This window comes from Ranitomeya variabilis, chromosome 4 (assembly GCF_051348905.1).
Source record: "Ranitomeya variabilis isolate aRanVar5 chromosome 4, aRanVar5.hap1, whole genome shotgun sequence".
NCBI classification, from domain to species: domain Eukaryota; kingdom Metazoa; phylum Chordata; class Amphibia; order Anura; family Dendrobatidae; genus Ranitomeya; species Ranitomeya variabilis.
The window spans coordinates 330,958,143-330,980,490 of NC_135235.1; positions in this window are offsets into that span (position 1 = coordinate 330,958,143).

Sequence of the window (22,348 nt, forward strand, 5' to 3'; positions counted from 1 at the left end):
ACACATGAGGAAGCTGTGGATATCATGGCGGGATTTTGTGCAGGATTTGGTTTTGGAGTGTTTTGTGCAGGATTTGCCTCTTCCTCCATAGAGCAGAGCAGACAGGAGGAGGCTGTGGATGTTATGGCTGGATTTCGAGGATTTTTGTGCAAGATTTGGGGTCATTCTCTAAAGTCACAGATCAGGTAAGTGGGAGTCTGCCTGGGGAGAATGGGGTGGTGTTACTTGCATGGGGCTGCCTGGGGAGGATGGGGTGGTGTTGCTTGCATGGGGCTGCCTGGGGAGGATGGGGTGGTGTTGCTTGCATGGGGCTGGATGGGGTGGTGTTGCTTGCATGGGACTGCCTGGGGAGGATGGGGTGGTGTTGCTTGCATGGGGCTGCCTGGGGAGGATGGGGTGGTGTTGCTTGCATGGGGCTGCCTGGGGAGGATGGGGTGGTGTTGCTTGCATGGGGCTGCCTGGGGAGGATGGGGTGGTGGTGCTTGCATGGGGCTGCCTGGGGAGGATGGGGTGGTGGTGCTTGCATGGGGCTGCCTGGGGAGGATGGGGTGGTGGTGCTTGCATGGGGCTGCCTGGGGAGGATGGGGTGGTGGTGCTTGCATGGGGCTGCCTGGGGAGGATGGGGTGGTGGTGCTTGCATGGGGCTGCATGTGCATGCTGGACGGGGGGTCCGTCTGGGGAGAAGGGAGAGATGTTGTTTGCATGGGACTGCGTGCTGGAGGGGCCTGCCTGGGGAAGGGTGACTGCATGCTGGGGGTCTCAGTGGGAAGGGGGTCATGTTGCATGCGTGGGGGATCTGCGTGCAGGGGGGTCTACCTGCAGAATGGGGCTGATGTTACTCGCATGGGTCTGTGTGGTGTGGGGGGCTGATGTCACGTGTTGTGCAGGTCAATGTGTGTGATGTCACTTGCGGTGGGGGGTGCAGGGAAGTATAGTGCTGTGTGTGGGGGCGAACAGGGGAGGGGATGAATGATGATGGAGATCTGAGGGATTGATATTACTTGGCATGAGAATCTCTGCCTGATGGTGAGGAGTCGGTCCTGTTAATATTATTAATATTATTGGGGACACCTGCTGTCAGGTTGATGACTGACCTATTACCTCTGGGAGCGAAACAGCTTTACAACAATGTCTCCAGATCCCTGGCTTTATTCTCCCCTCGCACGCTGTGCTGCTCAGTATTAGCCCGATGGCCACTGGTGTCAGCCACTACTTGTATCCAGTTTTCTGCATGATTTTTTTTTTTCTGTTTTATTCTAGGTGTTGTGACTTTTCCCCATCCTGTGCCCCCCAGAGCAGTGACCTCCCTGCAGATGTCATTACATCACTGGACTTCTTTTCACCAAGTGGAATGGCGGTGCCCCCACAATCCATGTGAGGACCCAAAGGGATGACACCGTGTGCATCTGATAATGTCAGATAGATGAGTATAATTACTTAAAAAAAAAAAAAAACCTTTTTCTCAATCCGCTCTCCGTCTGTCTCCCCGCTCTCCGTCTGTCTCCCCGCTCTCCGTCTGTCTCCCCGCTCTCCGTCTGTCTCCCCGCTCTCCGTCTGTCTCCCCGCTCTCCGTCTGTCTCCCCGCTCTCCGTCTGTCTCCCCGCTCTCCGTCTGTCTCCCCGCTCTCCGTCTGTCTCCCCGCTCTCCGTCTGTCTCCCCGCTCTCCGTCTGTCTCCCCGCTCTCCGTCTGTCTCCCCGCTCTCCGTCTGTCTCCCCGCTCTCCGTCTGTCTCCCCGCTCTCCGTCTGTCTCCCCGCTCTCCGTCTGTCTCCCCGCTCTCCGTCTGTCTCCCCGCTCTCCGTCTGTCTCCCCGCTCTCCGTCTGTCTCCCCGCTCTCCGTCTGTCTCCCCGCTCTCCGTCTGTCTCCCCGCTCTCCGTCTGTCTCCCCGCTCTCCGTCTGTCTCCCCGCTCTCCGTCTGTCTCCCCGCTCTCCGTCTGTCTCCCCGCTCTCCGTCTGTCTCCCCGCTCTCCGTCTGTCTCCCCGCTCTCCGTCTGTCTCCCCGCTCTCCGTCTGTCTCCCCGCTCTCCGTCTGTCTCCCCGCTCTCCGTCTGTCTCCCCGCTCTCCGTCTGTCTCCCCGCTCTCCGTCTGTCTCCCCGCTCTCCGTCTGTCTCCCCGCTCTCCGTCTGTCTCCCCGCTCTCCGTCTGTCTCCCCGCTCTCCGTCTGTCTCCCCGCTCTCCGTCTGTCTCCCCGCTCTCCGTCTGTCTCCCCGCTCTCCGTCTGTCTCCCCGCTCTCCGTCTGTCTCCCCGCTCTCCGTCTGTCTCCCCGCTCTCCGTCTGTCTCCCCGCTCTCCGTCTGTCTCCCCGCTCTCCGTCTGTCTCCCCGCTCTCCGTCTGTCTCCCCGCTCTCCGTCTGTCTCCCCGCTCTCCGTCTGTCTCCCCGCTCTCCGTCTGTCTCCCCGCTCTCCGTCTGTCTCCCCGCTCTCCGTCTGTCTCCCCGCTCTCCGTCTGTCTCCCCGCTCTCCGTCTGTCTCCCCGCTCTCCGTCTGTCTCCCCGCTCTCCGTCTGTCTCCCCGCTCTCCGTCTGTCTCCCCGCTCTCCGTCTGTCTCCCCGCTCTCCGTCTGTCTCCCCGCTCTCCGTCTGTCTCCCCGCTCTCCGTCTGTCTCCCCGCTCTCCGTCTGTCTCCCCGCTCTCCGTCTGTCTCCCCGCTCTCCGTCTGTCTCCCCGCTCTCCGTCTGTCTCCCCGCTCTCCGTCTGTCTCCCCGCTCTCCGTCTGTCTCCCCGCTCTCCGTCTGTCTCCCCGCTCTCCGTCTGTCTCCCCGCTCTCCGTCTGTCTCCCCGCTCTCCGTCTGTCTCCCCGCTCTCCGTCTGTCTCCCCGCTCTCCGTCTGTCTCCCCGCTCTCCGTCTGTCTCCCCGCTCTCCGTCTGTCTCCCCGCTCTCCGTCTGTCTCCCCGCTCTCCGTCTGTCTCCCCGCTCTCCGTCTGTCTCCCCGCTCTCCGTCTGTCTCCCCGCTCTCCGTCTGTCTCCCCGCTCTCCGTCTGTCTCCCCGCTCTCCGTCTGTCTCCCCGCTCTCCGTCTGTCTCCCCGCTCTCCGTCTGTCTCCCCGCTCTCCGTCTGTCTCCCCGCTCTCCGTCTGTCTCCCCGCTCTCCGTCTGTCTCCCCGCTCTCCGTCTGTCTCCCCGCTCTCCGTCTGTCTCCCCGCTCTCCGTCTGTCTCCCCGCTCTCCGTCTGTCTCCCCGCTCTCCGTCTGTCTCCCCGCTCTCCGTCTGTCTCCCCGCTCTCCGTCTGTCTCCCCGCTCTCCGTCTGTCTCCCCGCTCTCCGTCTGTCTCCCCGCTCTCCGTCTGTCTCCCCGCTCTCCGTCTGTCTCCCCGCTCTCCGTCTGTCTCCCCGCTCTCCGTCTGTCTCCCCGCTCTCCGTCTGTCTCCCCGCTCTCCGTCTGTCTCCCCGCTCTCCGTCTGTCTCCCCGCTCTCCGTCTGTCTCCCCGCTCTCCGTCTGTCTCCCCGCTCTCCGTCTGTCTCCCCGCTCTCCGTCTGTCTCCCCGCTCTCCGTCTGTCTCCCCGCTCTCCGTCTGTCTCCCCGCTCTCCGTCTGTCTCCCCGCTCTCCGTCTGTCTCCCCGCTCTCCGTCTGTCTCCCCGCTCTCCGTCTGTCTCCCCGCTCTCCGTCTGTCTCCCCGCTCTCCGTCTGTCTCCCCGCTCTCCGTCTGTCTCCCCGCTCTCCGTCTGTCTCCCCGCTCTCCGTCTGTCTCCCCGCTCTCCGTCTGTCTCCCCGCTCTCCGTCTGTCTCCCCGCTCTCCGTCTGTCTCCCCGCTCTCCGTCTGTCTCCCCGCTCTCCGTCTGTCTCCCCGCTCTCCGTCTGTCTCCCCGCTCTCCGTCTGTCTCCCCGCTCTCCGTCTGTCTCCCCGCTCTCCGTCTGTCTCCCCGCTCTCCGTCTGTCTCCCCGCTCTCCGTCTGTCTCCCCGCTCTCCGTCTGTCTCCCCGCTCTCCGTCTGTCTCCCCGCTCTCCGTCTGTCTCCCCGCTCTCCGTCTGTCTCCCCGCTCTCCGTCTGTCTCCCCGCTCTCCGTCTGTCTCCCCGCTCTCCGTCTGTCTCCCCGCTCTCCGTCTGTCTCCCCGCTCTCCGTCTGTCTCCCCGCTCTCCGTCTGTCTCCCCGCTCTCCGTCTGTCTCCCCGCTCTCCGTCTGTCTCCCCGCTCTCCGTCTGTCTCCCCGCTCTCCGTCTGTCTCCCCGCTCTCCGTCTGTCTCCCCGCTCTCCGTCTGTCTCCCCGCTCTCCGTCTGTCTCCCCGCTCTCCGTCTGTCTCCCCGCTCTCCGTCTGTCTCCCCGCTCTCCGTCTGTCTCCCCGCTCTCCGTCTGTCTCCCCGCTCTCCGTCTGTCTCCCCGCTCTCCGTCTGTCTCCCCGCTCTCCGTCTGTCTCCCCGCTCTCCGTCTGTCTCCCCGCTCTCCGTCTGTCTCCCCGCTCTCCGTCTGTCTCCCCGCTCTCCGTCTGTCTCCCCGCTCTCCGTCTGTCTCCCCGCTCTCCGTCTGTCTCCCCGCTCTCCGTCTGTCTCCCCGCTCTCCGTCTGTCTCCCCGCTCTCCGTCTGTCTCCCCGCTCTCCGTCTGTCTCCCCGCTCTCCGTCTGTCTCCCCGCTCTCCGTCTGTCTCCCCGCTCTCCGTCTGTCTCCCCGCTCTCCGTCTGTCTCCCCGCTCTCCGTCTGTCTCCCCGCTCTCCGTCTGTCTCCCCGCTCTCCGTCTGTCTCCCCGCTCTCCGTCTGTCTCCCCGCTCTCCGTCTGTCTCCCCGCTCTCCGTCTGTCTCCCCGCTCTCCGTCTGTCTCCCCGCTCTCCGTCTGTCTCCCCGCTCTCCGTCTGTCTCCCCGCTCTCCGTCTGTCTCCCCGCTCTCCGTCTGTCTCCCCGCTCTCCGTCTGTCTCCCCGCTCTCCGTCTGTCTCCCCGCTCTCCGTCTGTCTCCCCGCTCTCCGTCTGTCTCCCCGCTCTCCGTCTGTCTCCCCGCTCTCCGTCTGTCTCCCCGCTCTCCGTCTGTCTCCCCGCTCTCCGTCTGTCTCCCCGCTCTCCGTCTGTCTCCCCGCTCTCCGTCTGTCTCCCCGCTCTCCGTCTGTCTCCCCGCTCTCCGTCTGTCTCCCCGCTCTCCGTCTGTCTCCCCGCTCTCCGTCTGTCTCCCCGCTCTCCGTCTGTCTCCCCGCTCTCCGTCTGTCTCCCCGCTCTCCGTCTGTCTCCCCGCTCTCCGTCTGTCTCCCCGCTCTCCGTCTGTCTCCCCGCTCTCCGTCTGTCTCCCCGCTCTCCGTCTGTCTCCCCGCTCTCCGTCTGTCTCCCCGCTCTCCGTCTGTCTCCCCGCTCTCCGTCTGTCTCCCCGCTCTCCGTCTGTCTCCCCGCTCTCCGTCTGTCTCCCCGCTCTCCGTCTGTCTCCCCGCTCTCCGTCTGTCTCCCCGCTCTCCGTCTGTCTCCCCGCTCTCCGTCTGTCTCCCCGCTCTCCGTCTGTCTCCCCGCTCTCCGTCTGTCTCCCCGCTCTCCGTCTGTCTCCCCGCTCTCCGTCTGTCTCCCCGCTCTCCGTCTGTCTCCCCGCTCTCCGTCTGTCTCCCCGCTCTCCGTCTGTCTCCCCGCTCTCCGTCTGTCTCCCCGCTCTCCGTCTGTCTCCCCGCTCTCCGTCTGTCTCCCCGCTCTCCGTCTGTCTCCCCGCTCTCCGTCTGTCTCCCCGCTCTCCGTCTGTCTCCCCGCTCTCCGTCTGTCTCCCCGCTCTCCGTCTGTCTCCCCGCTCTCCGTCTGTCTCCCCGCTCTCCGTCTGTCTCCCCGCTCTCCGTCTGTCTCCCCGCTCTCCGTCTGTCTCCCCGCTCTCCGTCTGTCTCCCCGCTCTCCGTCTGTCTCCCCGCTCTCCGTCTGTCTCCCCGCTCTCCGTCTGTCTCCCCGCTCTCCGTCTGTCTCCCCGCTCTCCGTCTGTCTCCCCGCTCTCCGTCTGTCTCCCCGCTCTCCGTCTGTCTCCCCGCTCTCCGTCTGTCTCCCCGCTCTCCGTCTGTCTCCCCGCTCTCCGTCTGTCTCCCCGCTCTCCGTCTGTCTCCCCGCTCTCCGTCTGTCTCCCCGCTCTCCGTCTGTCTCCCCGCTCTCCGTCTGTCTCCCCGCTCTCCGTCTGTCTCCCCGCTCTCCGTCTGTCTCCCCGCTCTCCGTCTGTCTCCCCGCTCTCCGTCTGTCTCCCCGCTCTCCGTCTGTCTCCCCGCTCTCCGTCTGTCTCCCCGCTCTCCGTCTGTCTCCCCGCTCTCCGTCTGTCTCCCCGCTCTCCGTCTGTCTCCCCGCTCTCCGTCTGTCTCCCCGCTCTCCGTCTGTCTCCCCGCTCTCCGTCTGTCTCCCCGCTCTCCGTCTGTCTCCCCGCTCTCCGTCTGTCTCCCCGCTCTCCCTCTGTCTCCCCGCTCTCCCTCTGTCTCCCCGCTCTCCCTCTGTCTCCCCGCTCTCCCTCTGTCTCCCCGCTCTCCCTCTAAATTGATGGTGAGCTAAGCCCACCAGCATCAGGGGCTTATCTACAGCATTCTGTAATGCTGTAGTTAAGCCTCCAATGTATCCTAAAAGATGTGAAAGAGGTTATATTATACTCACGCGGGCGGTCCGATCCAAGTCGCGGTCCGGTCCTGGGCCTCCCATCTTGATAGGATGACTTCCTCTTCTTGTCTTCACACTGCGGTGCGCAGGCGTCGGGAAAGGTCAGAGAGGCCTGGGGCCTGCACACTGCAGTACTTTGTGCTGGAGCCGCAGCGTGAAGACACGAAGAGGACGTCATCCGATGAAGATAGGAGGCGCCAGACCGGACCTCGATTCCCATCGGACAGGACCGGGAGTGTCCCTGGGTGAGTATAATATAACCTCTTTTTCTAATTTTTAAGGATACATCGGGGGATCGGGGGCTTATCTACAGCATAACAGAATGCATTAAAGAATGCTGTAGATAAGCCCCTGATGCTGGTGGGATTAGCTCGCCCTCGATTTTGGGGGTGACAGGTTGCCTTTAAGCACCACAATACAATTTTTGCAGCTAAAGCACAGGGGACTTTGGTACAAAATGTGTTTTTTCTTTTTTGTAATTAATCTGTCTTTAATGTTTAATTAATTGTTTTGATTTCTAAAACTCTTTATTATTGATTTGTATGTATGCATACTTATATATTTCTCTTTTTTTTATTTCTAACTATTTGACTTGTAATAAATTTGTTTGACCGCTATGAGTTGAAATTTCATTTCCTTGCAGATTTACATTCTATGGGGAAGAGACAAAAGGTCGGGGGTGCAGCAGCTCGGGTGGTGGTGAGGCGGCAGAATGGTTATTGCAGGCTGTAGGCTTTCCTGAAGAGATGGGTTTTCAGGTTCCGTCTGAAGGATCCAAGGGTGGTGGATAATCGGACGTATTGAGGCATGGAATTCAAGAGGATGGGGGATATTGGGGAGAAATCTTGGAGGCGGTTGTGTGAGGAACAAATAAGTGTGGAGGAGAGTAGGAGGTCTTGGGAGGATCGAAGATTACGTGAGGGAAGATATTGGGAGATTAGTTCAGAGATATAGGGAGGGGACAGGTTGTGGATGGCTTTGTAGATCAGTGTTAGTAGTTTGAACTGGATTCGTTGTGGAATTGGGAGCCAGTGGAGGGGTTTGCAGAGGGGAGAAACGGGAGTAGAGAGGTGGATTAGCCGGGCAGCAGAGTTGAGGACAGACTGGAGTGGTGCAAGAAAGTTAGCGGGGAGGCCACAGAGGAGGGTGTTGCAGTAGTCGAGGCGAGAGATGAGGGCATGCACAAGCATTTTAGTAGATTGAGGGCAGAGGAAAGGACGGATTCTGGCAATATGTTTGAGTTGGAGGCGACAGGAGGTGGCAAGAGTTTGGACGTGCGGTTTGATGGACAGGGCAGAGTCGAGAGTTACCGTGAGGCAGCGGATTTCAGGTGTGGGAGAGCGTGATGCTGCTTACCATAATAGATAAATCAGGTAGGGGGGATCGGCATTGTCTACATTGAGTTTTAGGAAGCGAGAGGTGAAGAAGGAGGATATGGCTGATAGACACTTCGGGATTCTGGACAGCAGAGAGGTGACATCTGGGCGAGAGAGGTAGATCTGAGTGTCATCAGCATACAGGTGATACTGGAAACCATGGGACTTTATGAGTTATCCTAGGCCAAGGGTATAGATGGAAAAAATTAGGGGCCCCAGGACAGAGCCTTGAGGGACTCCAACAGAGAGAGGGCGGAATGAGCCAATACAGTCTGCTGAGCCTGCGCAACGACCGCAGAGTTCCCCAGATCATACCTCTACTGATTACTGGGTGGCCACCCTGCTGGATCCCTGCTGCAAAGACAAAGTACCATTATTACTTCCATCACTGGAGCGGGATGGCAAAATGTGTGAATACAAGCACATGCTGGTAGGGGCACTACTGACGGCATTCCCACCTGACAGAAGAAACACAAGGCAGAGGAGGAGGAAGTCGCCAACGCAGCTGGGGCACCACCTCAGAAGGGAGGGTTAACATGGCTAAAATGTGAAAAAAATTAATCCGCATGACACAGCATCCAGCACCACCATCTGATACGGTCTATACAACCAGGTGCCAGCGTTATAACAACATGGTGGAAGAGTACATGTCTATGTCCACACATCTGCATGTACTATGTTGGGTCTGCCCATTTAACTTCTTGGTTTCCAAACTGGACACATGGCCTAGGCTTGTACTGTTTGACTTGGAAGTGCCGGCATGCCCCGTGGCAAGTGTAATGTTGGAACATGTGTTTATCACAGCAGGGGATATCACACGTGGGCGCATCTACCTGTCCAAAGTCAACGTGGGCACTCTCGCATTCATTAAAAGAAACCAGGAGTGGAGTCCACAGGACTTGTCTGTACCTCTGGCAAACCAGACAAATGTACCATCTGCACCCAGACATTGTTATATTTTATTTGCCATTTGTTTTATTTTGGGGCCTTACCAAAAAGGAAGAGAAATAAAATCCACAAAAATAATGTTGGATACCATCAGACCTGCCTCTTCCACCTAGACTGCAATGTCCACCTCCTGCTAGTCCACCTACACCACCTCCTCCTCCACTAGGACATCCGACTACTGTATCTACATTGTTCTTTTTTATTTTATATTATGTTCTTCTAAGTGCTGTCCCTAAAAAAAAAAAAAAAACTGTTGCATACCTCATCCCCTGCCTCTTCCACCTTCATCGCCACATTTGCCTCAAGCTCATCCACCTACTACACCTCCTCCTACATTTGGACCTATGCCTCTTTTTTCAAGATTATTATTACTTTTTATTCTGTTATTTTAAGTGATCTTACTATCCATATTTGTTTTCAGGGCTGTTGTCCTGCTTACCCCCTTTTTGTTCCATTTTTCACCTTTACTGCTTACTACCCCCATTTTACAGCACGAAAGTTCGAGACCACATTGGCTGTGAGCTGGTCTCATTATGCTGGGAAGGGCCCAATAAACATTTACCTTTTTAGCCTATTAATCAGTGAACAGCTGTCTGCTTTTTCGTAGCTGGTTATTAAAAAATGGGTGGACTCACCCAAAAAATTAATTGGGGCCCCCTCCATTTTTAATAACCAGCTAAGGCAAAACAGACAGCTAAGGGCTGATGTTAAAAAGGTGTGAAGGTCCATGGATATTGGCCCCTACCAACACTAATAAGACTAGTCCTCAGCTGCACGAGAAATGGAGCATCTATTAGAAGCGCTAATTCTTGAGCATCGACTCAGCTGTTCCTGATTGCTTTTGTGCAGTGGCAATTGGGGTAATATATACAGCTCTAGCAAAAAATTAAGAACCCACCACATCAAAACCCTGTCATGGGCAGCCCATTCTCCAGACCTGAACCCAATTGGAAAACTTGGAATGTAATCAAGAGGATGATGGATAGTCACAAGCCATCAAACAAAGAACTGCTTACATTTTTGCGCCAGAAGCAGTGTGAAACACTGCTGGAAAGCATGCCAAGATACATGAAAGCTGTGATTAAAAATTATGGTTATTACACAAAATATTAATTTCTGATTAGTGATGGGCGAGCACTAAAATGCTCAGGTGCTCGTTGCTCGGGTCGAGCAAATTGGAATACTCGGGTACTCGGCCAGAACAGCGAACCCAATATAAGTCTATGGGAGACCCAAGTATTTTTACTACGATCCCCCCCGGGGGTCCTTTTAAGGTCTAAAAACATCTGAAAATGATGGAAACACTGCTCAAATGACACAGGAACATCATGGGGATCGCCCCTGGAAGAATTCCTGACTCCTAGTTCACAGCCTTAATCATTTTTTTCCAAGATTCATGCCATTTTTCCTGGTGCCACAAAAAACACATTAAAACGAAACCAAAACGGGTTCTGCTGGGAAATATGTCAAGGTACATCCTTTGTAGGTTAATCACTTGCCTGTAAGGCCAAATATTTAACCCCAGACCGAAAATTTCCTCTCCCTCTTAGGCTTTAGTTCAGACGCAGTGTTTTTGAAGCGTTTTTCAACTTTAACATTGCTTTCAACCACTAGAAATGCATTCACTGGGAAATGTCATTGTAACATTTAACACCCCTAGCTGGCCATGTGGTGTGTGACACATAAGCAGACCCATCTTGTTTCACTTACAAAGGAGGGACTCTTAAAGTCACAGAGCCTATTTTAACTGGTGCATCAGGCGGCATTAATCTTCTTAAAGGGCCAATATGAAACAGTGGGTCTCCTAAGCTGTTGTAGCCTATGCTGTGAGTGGATGGGCTGCCAAGAATTACGACGCACCACAGTACCCCTGTCAGAAGATGTCCAGGGGGGACTCCTGAAAAAGTGTTGCATTGAATTCAAGGCCTGCCCTGCTACCAATTCATATGCACCCCAATAAGCCTTTGAACCCACATAGTGGATGGGCCCATGAAAATCCACTTCACAATATGCATTTTGTACTCCCGTACTCCTTTGTTTTACACATTGGCGGCAAGGCCAGCCCTGCTGCATAGTCATATGCACCCCATTAGGCCTTGGAACCCACATACTGGATGTGCCCATGAAAATCCACTCGTATTTTTTATGGTATGATGGTTCCCTCTTTGCAGAATTATTTACAGGAGAATTTGGCAATTGTGTTTGCCATGTTTTTAACACTAAGGTTCAGATACGGCTTTAACCCCTTAAGCCCCGAGGGTGGTTTGCACGTTAATGACCGGGCCAATTTTTACAATTCTGACCACTGTCCCTTTATGAGGTTATAACTCTGGAACGCTTCAACGGATCTTGGCGATTCTGACATTGTTTTCTTGTGACATATTGTACTTCATGTTAGTGGTAAAATTTCTTCGATATAACTTGCGTTTATTTGTGAAAAAAACGAATATTTGGCGAAAATTTTGAAAATTTCGCAATTTTCCAACTTTGAATTTTTATGCCCTTAAATCACAGACATATGTCACACAAAATGCTTAATAAATAACATTTCCCACATGTCTACTTTACATCAGCACAATTTTGGAACCAAATTTTTTTTTTGTGACGGAGTTATAAGGGTTAAAAGTTGACCAGCAATTTCTCATTTTTACAACACCATTTTTTTTTAGGGACCACATCTCATTTGAAGTCATTTTGACGGGTCTATATGATAGAAAATACCCAAGTGTGACACCATTCTAAAAACTGCACCCCTCAAGGTACTCAAAACCACTTTCAAGAAGTTTATTAACCCTTCAGGTGTTTCACAGGAATTTTTGGAATGTTTAAATAAAAATGAACATTTAACTTTTTTTCACACAAAATTTATTTCAGCTCCAATTTGTTTTATTTTACCAAGGGTAACAGGAGAAAATAGACCCCAAAAGTTGTTGTACAATTTGTCCTGAGTACGCTGATACCCCATATGTGGGGGTAAACCACAGTTTGGGCGCATGGCAGAGCTTGGAAGCAAAGGAGCGCCATTTGACTTTTCAATGCAAAATTGACTGGAATTGAGATGGGACGCCATGTTGCGTTTGGAGAGCCCCTGATGTGCCTAAACACTGAAACCCCCCACAAGTGACACCATTTTGGAAAGCAGACCCCCTAAGGAGCTTATCTAGATGTGTGGTGAGCACTTTGACCCAACAAGTGCTTTACAGAAGTTTATAATGCAGAGCCGTAAAAATAAAAAAATCATATTTTTTCACAAAAATTATCTTTTCACCCCCAATTTTTTATTTTCCCAAGGGTGAGAGAAGAAACTGGACCCCAAAAATTGTTGTGCAATTTGTCCTGAGTACGCTGATACCCCATATGTGGGTGTAAACCATTGTTTGGGCGCAGGGCAGAGCTCGGAAGGGAAGGAGCGCCATTTGACTTTTCAATGCAAAATTGACTGGAATTGAGATGGGACGCCATGTTGCATTTAGAGAGCCCTTGATGTGCCTAAACATTGAAACCCCTAACAAGTGACACCATTTTGGAAAGTAGACCCCCTAAGGAACTTATCTAGATGTGTGGTGAGCACTTTGACCCAACAAGTGCTTTACAGAAGTTTATAATGCAGAGCCGTAAAAATAAAAAATCATATTTTTTCACAAAAATGATCTTTTCACCCCCAATTTTTTATTTTCCCAAGGGTAAGAGAAGAAATTGGACCCCAAAAATTGTTGTGCAGTTTGTCCTGAGTACACTGATACCCCATATGTGGGTGTAAACCATTGTTTGGGCGCAGGGCAGAGCTCAGAAGGGAAGGAGCGCCATTTGACTTTTCAATGCAAAATTGACTGGAATTGAGATGGGACGCCATGTTGCGTTTGGAGAGCCCCTAATGTGCCTAAACATTGAAACCCCCCACGAGTGACACCATTTTGGAAAGTAGACCCCTTAAGGAACTTATCTAGATGTGTGTTGAGCACTTTGACCCAACAAGTGCTTCACAGAAGTTTATAATGCAGAGCCGTAAAAATAAAAAATCATATTTTTTCACAAAAATGATCTTTTCACCCCCATTTTTTTATTTCCCCAAGGGTAAGAGAAGAAATTAGACCACAAAAGTTGTTGTGCAATTTGTCCTGAGTACGACGATACCCCATATGTGGGGGTAAACCACTGTTTGGGTGCATAGCAGAGCTCGGAAGGGAAGGAGCGCTATTTGACTTTTCAATGCAAAATTGACTGGAATTAAGATGGGATGCCATGTTGCATTTGGAGAGCCCCTGATGTGCCTAAACATTAAAAAACCCCACAAGTGACACCATTTTGGAAAGTAGACCCCCTAAGGAACTTATCTAGATGTGTTTTGAGAGCTTTGAACCCCCAAGTGTTTCACTACAGTTTATAACGCAGAGCCGTGAAAATAAAAATTATTTTTTTTTTTCACAAAAATGAAATTTAGCCCCCAGTTTTGTATTTTCACAAGGGTATCAGGATAAATTGGACCCTAAAAGTTGTTGTCCAATTTGTCCTGAGTACGCTGATACCCCCTATGTGGGGGGGAACCACTGTTTGGGTGCATGACAGAGCTCGGAAGGGAAGGAGCGCCATTTGGAATGCAGACTTAAATGGATTGGTCTGCAGGCATCACGTTGCATTTGCAGAGCCCCTGATGTACCCAAACAGTACAAACCCCCCACAAGTGACCCCATATTGGAAACTAGACCCCCCAAGGAACTTATCTAGATGTGTTGTGAGAACTTTGAACCCCCAAGTGTTTCACTACAGTTTATAACGCAGAGCCGTGAAAATAAAAATTATTTTTCTTTTTCACAAAAATGATTTTTTAGCCCCCAGTTTTGTATTTTCACAAGGGTATCAGGATAAATTGGACCCTAAAAGTTGTTGTCCAATTTGTCCTGAGTACGCTGATACCCCCTATGTGGGGGGGAACCACTGTTTGGGCGCATGACAGAGCTCGGAAGGGAAGGAGCACCATTTGGAATGCAGACTTAAATGGATTGGTCTGCAGGCGTCACGTTGCATTTGCAGAGCCCCTGATGTACCCAAATAGTACAAACCCCCCACAAGTGACCCCATATTGGAAACTAGACCTCCCAAGGAACTTATCTAGATGTGTTGTGAGAACTTTGAACCCCCAAGTGTCTCACTACAGTTTACAACGCAGAGCCGTGAAAATAAAACATATTTTTTTTCCCACAAAAATGATTTTTAGCCCCCCAAATTTTTATTTTCCCAAGGATAACAAGAGAACTTGGACCCCAGAAGTTGTTGTTCAATTTGTCCCTAGTACGCTGATACCCCATATGTTGGGGTAAACCCCTTTTTGGACGCACGGGAGAGCTCGGAAGGGAAGGAGCACTGTTTTACTTTTTCAACGCAGAATTGGCTGGAATTGAGATTGGACGCCATGTCGCGTTTGGAGAGCCCCTGATGTGCCTGAACAGTGGAAACTCCCCAATTCTACCTGAAACCCTACCCCTAACCTCACCCCTAACCGTTTACTGAACATTTTCTGACAGTCATAAGTGCCACGTATATAAGTGCCACGTATATAAGTGCCACGTATTTAAGAGCCACGTATTTAAGAGCCACGTATTTAAGAGCCACGTATTTAAGTGCCACGTATTTAAGTGCCACGTATTTCAGTGCCACGATATTTCAGTGCCACGATATTTCAGTGCCACGTATTTCAGTGCCACGTATTTCAGTGCCACGTATTTCAGGCACTGAAAAATACGTGGCACGTAAATACTTCAGTGCCACGATATTTCAGTGCCACGTATTTCAGTGCCACGTATTTCAGGCACTGGTAAATACGTGGCACTTAAATACGTGGCACTTAAATACGTGGCACTGAAATACGTGGCACTGAAATACGTGGCACTGAAATACGTGGCACTGAAATACGTGGCACTGAAATACGTGGCACTGAAATACGTGGCACTTAAATACGTGGCACTTAAATACGTGGCACTTAAATACGTGGCACTTAAATACGTGGCACTTATATACGTGGCCACTGAAATATCGTGGCACTTATATACGTATATAAACGTATATTTCAGTGCCACGTATTTCAGTGCCACGTATTTCAGGTTGGGGTAGGGTTAGGGGTAGGGTTAGGGTTTTTTGTTTTTTTCTTGTTTTCTTGTGTTTTTCTATAAAAACGCATGCGTTTTACCGCGTTTACATGCATTTTTTCACACATGCGGTTTTTTTAAAAAACGCATGCAGATAAAAACGCAAGTGTGAAACCAGACTAAAAGACGCTTTTTATAGCAAAAAAGTTTTTGCGTCTCCACATTTTGAGACCTATAATTTTTCCACATTTTGGTCCACAGAGTCATGTGAGGTCTTGTTTTTTGCGGGACGAGTTGACGTTTTTATTGGTAACATTTTCGGACACGTGACCATTTTTTATCACTTTTTATTCCGATTTTTGTGAGGCAGAATAACCAAAAACCAGCTATTCATGAATTTCTTTTGGGGGAGGCGTTTATACCGTTCTGCGCTTGGTAAAATTGATAAAGCAGTTTTATTCTTCGGGTCAGTACGATTACAGCGATATCTCATTTATATCATTTTTTTATGTTTTGACGCTTTTATACGATAAAAACTATTTTATAGAAAAAATAATTATTTTGGCATCGCTTTATTCTGAGGACTATAACTTTTTTATTTTTTTGCTGATGATGCTGTATGGCGGCTAGTTTTTTGCGGGACAAGATGACGTTTTCAGCGGTAACATGGTTATTTATATCCGTCTTTTTGATCGCGTGTTATTCCACTTTTTGTCCGGCGGTATGGTAATAAAGCGTTGTTTTTTGCCTCGTTTTTTTTTTTTTTTCTCTTACGGTGTTTACTGAAGGGGTTAACTAGTGGGCCAGTTTTATAGGTTGGGTCGTTACGGACGCGGCGATACTAAATATGTGTACTTTTATTGTTTTTGTTTGTTTTTTTTAGATAAAGAAATGTATTTATGGGAATAATATTTTTTTTTATTATTATTATTTATTTAGGAATTTTTTTTTATTTTTTTTTTACACATGTGGAAATTTTTTTTTTTACTTTTTTACTTTGTCCCAGGGGGGGACATCACAGATCGCAGATCTGATAGTGTGCACAGCACTCTATCAGATCGGCGATCATACTTTCATCGGAGCAGGCTGCAGCTTTCATCTGCAGCCTGCTCCGACCCGGAAGTGCTCCCTGCAGGACCCGGATACAGCCCCTCGGCCATTTTGGATCCGGGGCCTGCAGGGAGAAGACGTTCGGTACGAGGTGAGTACATCACCTTGTACCGATCGTCTCAGGGAAGCCCGCAGGGAGCCCCCTCCCTGCGCGATGCTTCCCTGTACCGCCGGTACACCGCGATCATGTTTGATCGCGGTGTGCCGGGGGTTAATGTGCCGGGGGCGGTCCGTGACCGCTCCTGGCACATAGTGCCGGATGTCAGCTGCGATATGCAGCCGACACCCGGCCGCGATCGGCCGCGCTCCCCCCGTGAGCGCGGCCGATCGCGTATGACGTACTATCCCGTCACCGGGAATTAAGTCCCAGGTCACCTTGACGGGATAGTACGTCATACGGGATTAAGGGGTTAAACAAGTCTAATCCTAGCAAAGAAAGCAATTTCATTGCTAACTACAAAATTCAAGGAATATTAAGATTGAATAGTGTGAGTGCGTACATTTTTGTATATGTTACCAATAACATACAAAAGTTAATGATTACATATAAGGATTACATAAATATACTGATTACGTATATATATGAAGATTAAAGGGAACCTGTCACCCCGTTTTTTGAAGATGAGCTAAAAATACCGTTAAATAGGGGCAGAGCTGGGCGTTACATTAGTGTCTTTGTGTGCCTTTATAACCTACCTAAGCTGCCGAAATACCTTTGTAAAGTCGCCGTTTTCTGCTGTCACTCACGCTGGTCTGGTCATATGGGTGTGGTGACAGCGCTGTTTCTCCCCCAGAAACCTGCTCATCATTACGTTGGTGGCGTAGTGGTGTGCGCATATCCAAATCGAAGATCCACTGCCCAGGAGATTCAAAACAGAGCGGTCTTCGCTATTCGCCGTTTACCGGTGGGCACGGCCATCTTTCCTGTGGCCGCGCGTGCGCAGATGGAGCGCTCTGCTGCCCGGGGCTTCAGGAAAATGGCCGTCGCGATCTCCATCTGCGCACGCGCGGAATCCCACGGCCATTTTCCTGAAGCCCCGGGCAGCAGAGCGCTCCATCTGCGCACCGGTAAACGGCGAATAGCGAAGACCGCGCTTTTTTGAATCTCCTGGGCAGTGGATCTTCGCTTTGGACATGCGCACACCACTACGCCACCAACGTAATGATGAGCAGGTTTCTGGAGGAGAAACAGCGCTGTCACCACACCCATATGACCAGACCAGCGTGAGTGACAGCAGAAAACGGCGACTTTACAAAGGTATTTCGGCAGCTTAGGTAGGTTATAAAGGCACACAAAGACACTAATGTAATGCCCAGCTCTGCCCCTATTTAACGGTATTTTTAGCTCATCTTCAAAAAACGGGGTGACAGGTTCCCTTTAACTTCATACAGTCTACTTAGATCATCACCAAGAGGCTTTTAAATATCATCAGTCTGGAATATCCGAGAAGCAACACCAAGACAGAGAACCCCATTGAGATTACCTACACTGCATGGGCGTCCCCAATTATGCTGGTATCAGCACACTGTACATGTACAGGTACCCCAGTTTTGGCATCTGTCTTAGTCATGTTTCTCTGGTCTTATATAGTGATTTACACTATGTAGTAACTCTAGTTTCACCCAGACCTTCAAGTGGCCAGCTTTCAAGGTTGTATTAGGGTATGTGCACACGTCCGGATTTCCTGAAGGATTTCCTGAAGAAAACCGGAAATTTTCTGCAAGAAATCCGCATTTTTTTTTTTTGCGTTTTTTTGCGTTTTTTTAGCATTCTGCAAGCGGAATTAGCTTGCAGAATGCTAAAGTTTTCCAAGCGATCTGTAGCATCGCTTGGAAAACTGACTGACAGGTTGGTCCCACTTGTTAAACATAGCGTTTGACAAGTGTGACCATCTTTTTACTATAGATGCTGCCTATGCAGCATCTATAGTAAAAGATAGAATGTTTAAAAATAATAAAAAAAATGGTTATACTCACCTGCAGGCATCCGTTCCTATAGATGCCGGTGTGGTTCAGGACCTTCCATGACGTCGCGGTCACGTGAGCGGTCACATGACCGGTCTCGACCAATCACAAGACCACGACGTCATCGCAGGTCCTTCACCGCACACCAGCTATAGAAACCGAAGTGGCAGCATGCAGCGGAGAGGCGGGAAGACATCGAAGGTGAGTATATGACTATTTTTCATTTTAATTCTTTTTTTTTTTGACCAATTATATGGTGCCCAGTCCGTGGAGGAGAGTCTCCTCTCCTCCACCCTGGGTACCAACCGCACATAATCTGCTTACTTCCCGCATGGTGTGCACAGCCCCGTGCGGGAAGTAAGCAGATCAATGCACTCCTAGGTGTGCGGAATCCCCTGCAATTCCGCATTTTAATGAACATGTTGCTTTTTTTTCCGCGATGCGATTTTTTTGCGGAAAAAAAGGCTACATTTGCACAAAAAATGCGCAATACACTGAAAATAATGGGAGGCATATGTTAGCGTTTTTTTGCGTTTTTATCACGTTTTTATAGCGAAAAAACGCGGAAAAAAACGCGAAAAATACTGAACGTGTGTACATGGCCTTAAACTGAGATATCATGGAGTCATCAGACGACTGGCCATAAACCACTAGAAAATAAAAGCCACAGGGATTTAGATCAAACCACCACAGGCAGAGTTTCAGTAAACCTTAATGTTTTACAATGACAAACAGCAAACATATAGAGGCTTCGAACTGTTTCTGAAGTGAGAAAACAAACATTTATCAAGATTGTGTCACTATGAGCATTGTCTGTCACATTTGTAAATGTTTTACAAGACATGCAGCTATGTGATTGTCTGAATGCATTCGGTGTACAGTATTTCAATCTTGTTTACAAATCGCCATTTGTATATTCGCCATTTGTACATTTGAGGCAGCCAAAGTTATGGCTCTGCAGGAGAGAAACTAATATAGTGGACAAAGAAATATTTGTAATAAACTACTGAGCCAAACTAACATCATTGCATTATCAGATTTATATGAAGTGTATTGTGTCCAATTTGCGCAACCAGGCAACACAAAAATGAGCTTTTCCAGTGAGCTCTTTAAGGTACACAAATGTGAAGTGTTTGCTATCAAGGATGTGGTTTCACCAATGGGGGGTACCTTTTTTAAAAATATACTATTGCCATCACAGCCACCCATGCCAAAACTTCACGGGCCTATAACAATACAAAGCATGTTCACCCAGGTCATGTTGTCAGAGATAACTAAGAGACATTGCAGGAGACAGAGTTAAGAATTAGGGCCAATGTAGTGGTGTGGGTCTCTGAGACTTGTAATGTAGTGCATGATCTGCCAAACAATTCCCCAATGGGGGTACCTTTTTTAAAAGTACACTAGTGCCATCGCATGCCCCTAGCCCAAATATCAACGGCCTATAACAGTACTGAGCATGTTTACCCTGGTGATCTAGTGGCAGGAACATTTTAGATTGCAGGAGACCAAGTTAAGAAGTCGGCCCAATAGAATGTCATGCCCAATTCCCCAATGTGGGATCCTTTTTTAAAAAAATAAGAGTGCCATCACAGCCCCCTTGGCCAAAATGCACCGTACAGAGCACGTTCACCGTGGTGATCTACTGGCAGATACAGGACAGATTGCAGGCGACCGAGTTAAGAAGTAGGCCCAATGTAATGTCATGCCCAATTTCCCAATGTGTTGTCCTTTTTGGACTTAAAAAAATAGTGCCAGCACAGCCCCTTTGCCCAAAATTCACTGGCCTATAACAGTACAGAGCACGTTCACCCTGGTGATCTACTGGCAGGTACAGGACAGTTTGCAGGAGACCGAGTTAAGAAGTAGGCCCAATGTAATGTCATGCCCAGTTCCCCAATGTGTTGTCCTTTTTAAAAAAAATAAAAGAGTGCCATCACAGCATCCTTGGCAAAAATGCACATTACAGACCACGTTCACCCTGGTGATATATTGGTTCTGGATGAGGAGGATGAGGATAAGGAGGAGGATAAGAACAAACAGACCAAATCTGTAAGCGTATACCCATGTTGGGTTGTGAAGAGGTGCATGAGAATACGCCTCCCCAAAAGAGAGAATGTATTTGAGGTTATGTTTCGCTGTTTTCACTTGGTGGTGCACAGAAGTCTTTCCCAATCCAGGCCTTGTTCATTTTTATGAGTCAGCCTGTCAGCATTTTCAGTTGACAGGCGGATGCGCTTTTCTGTTATAATTCCACCAGCGGCACTAAAAACCCTCTCTGACAGAACGCTAGCAGCAGGGCAGGCCAGGACCTCCAAGGTGTAGAGAGCCAGTTCATGTCACGTGTCCAGCTTGGATACCCAATAATTCAAAGGCACATAGGAATCCCGGAGGATGTTTGTACGATCTGCAAGGTACTCCCTCACCATCTTCCCAAACATTGCACTTCCTGTGACAGCACCCCTTGCCTCTGTGCCACAACGATGGGAGTGTCTGAGAAAACTGTCCCAGAACTTGGCCATTGTTCCCCTGCCTGAGCTGGATTGTACATCTGTCTCTCTCTTGCTTGGAGTCCTTGGTTGTACAACAAACTCTTGACGTCTGCTGCCAGCATTCTCACATGGGAATTTTCTAAGTAATTCCCCTACAAGGGCCCTGTGGTACTGCAAAATTTTAGTACACCTCTCTGCCTCAGGCAGAAGAGATTGAAAGTTCTCCTTGTAGCGTGGGTCTAGAAGTGTCACCAACCAGTAATGAGTGTCACCCAAAATTTTGATAATCCGAGGATCATGTGAAATGCAGTGCAACATAAAGTCAGCCATGCGTGCCAGACTGCTAACAGGCAAGACTTCCGTGTCCTCATCAACAGGACGACTGACGATGCTGTTCTCCTCCTGCTCCCTGTCCTCAGGTCATCCCCACTGAACAGAAGCTAATACAGATGTGTTTGTAGTACCATCTATAGCACATGAAAGTAGCTCCTGTTCTTCCTCCTCCTCCTCATTGCCTACCAATCCACGTTGAGAAGACATGAGGCTGGGCTGAGTGTAATCCCCCTGTATGTTTCCTTGCTCCATGTTCTCGTGCTCCGCCTGCAATGCATCCTCTTTGATTGTGAGCAGAGAGTTTTTCAGAATGCTGAGAAGCGGGATAGTGATGCTAATTATGGCATCATTGCCACTCACCATCTTAGTGCAGTCCTCAAAGTTTTTGAGGATGTTATATATGTCTGACATCCATGTCCACTCCTGAGGTCTTATGTGTGGAGTCTGACCTGAAATTCGACGGCCTTGTTGATGTTGGTAGTCAACAACGGCCCTCTTCTGCTCACAAATCTTTTCCAACATATCCAGCGTAGAGTTCCAGCGTGTGGGGATGGGGACATCACACAATAGTCGGTGAGCTGGAATCTGAAAACACTGCTGAAGCACGGCAAGGGCGGCTGAAGCTGTAGCTGACTTTCTAAAATGGTCAGACAGACGGAGTACTTTCACTAGCAGATCCGGCAGCTCCGGGTAGCTTTTCAGAAAATGTTGAACCGAGAGGTTAAGCACATGGGCCCAGCAAGGTACGTGTGTGAGCTCACCTTGCCTCAGAGCCGCCACCAGGTTACGGCCATTGTCACACACGACCATGCCTGGCTGTAGGTTCAGCGGTGTCATCCAAACATCTGACTGCTCTTTCAGCGCTGTCCACAACTCTTCTGCATTGTGCGGTTTGTCACCTATGCAGATTAGCTTCAGCACAGCCTGTTGCCACTTGGCTGAGGCAGTGCTGCAGTGCTTCCAGCTTCTGACTGATGTGTTGATTTCAGAGATGGAGGATGAAGAGGAGGAGGTGCAGGAGCTGTAGACTGTGGGGGCAACCCTGATTGACATAGGGCCAGCAATCCTCAGCGTGGGGAGGATGTGTTCATCTCAAGGTCCAACTGGGTCCCGGCTTCCACTATGTTAACCCAGTGTGCCGTCATTGAGCTGTACCGTCCCTGCCCACAAGCACTTGTACACGTGTCCGTGGTTAGGTGGACTTTCCCAGTAGCAGCATTGTTGAGAGCACGGGTAATGTTGTGGGACACATGCTGGTGTAATGCCGATACGGCACACCGGGAGAATTAGTGGCAATTGGGGACCGAGTACCTTGGGACGACCGCCCCCATCAGGTTGCGGAATGCTTCCGTCTCAACAAGCCTAAAAGGCAGCATTTCTAGCACAAGCAGAAGAGAAATATTAGAATTGAGGACTGTGGCCTGTGGGGCGTTGGCTGGGTATTTCTGCTTGCGTTCCAAAGACTGGGTTATAGACAACTGAACGCTGTGCTGGGTCAAGGACGTGGACGGGCTTGCTGA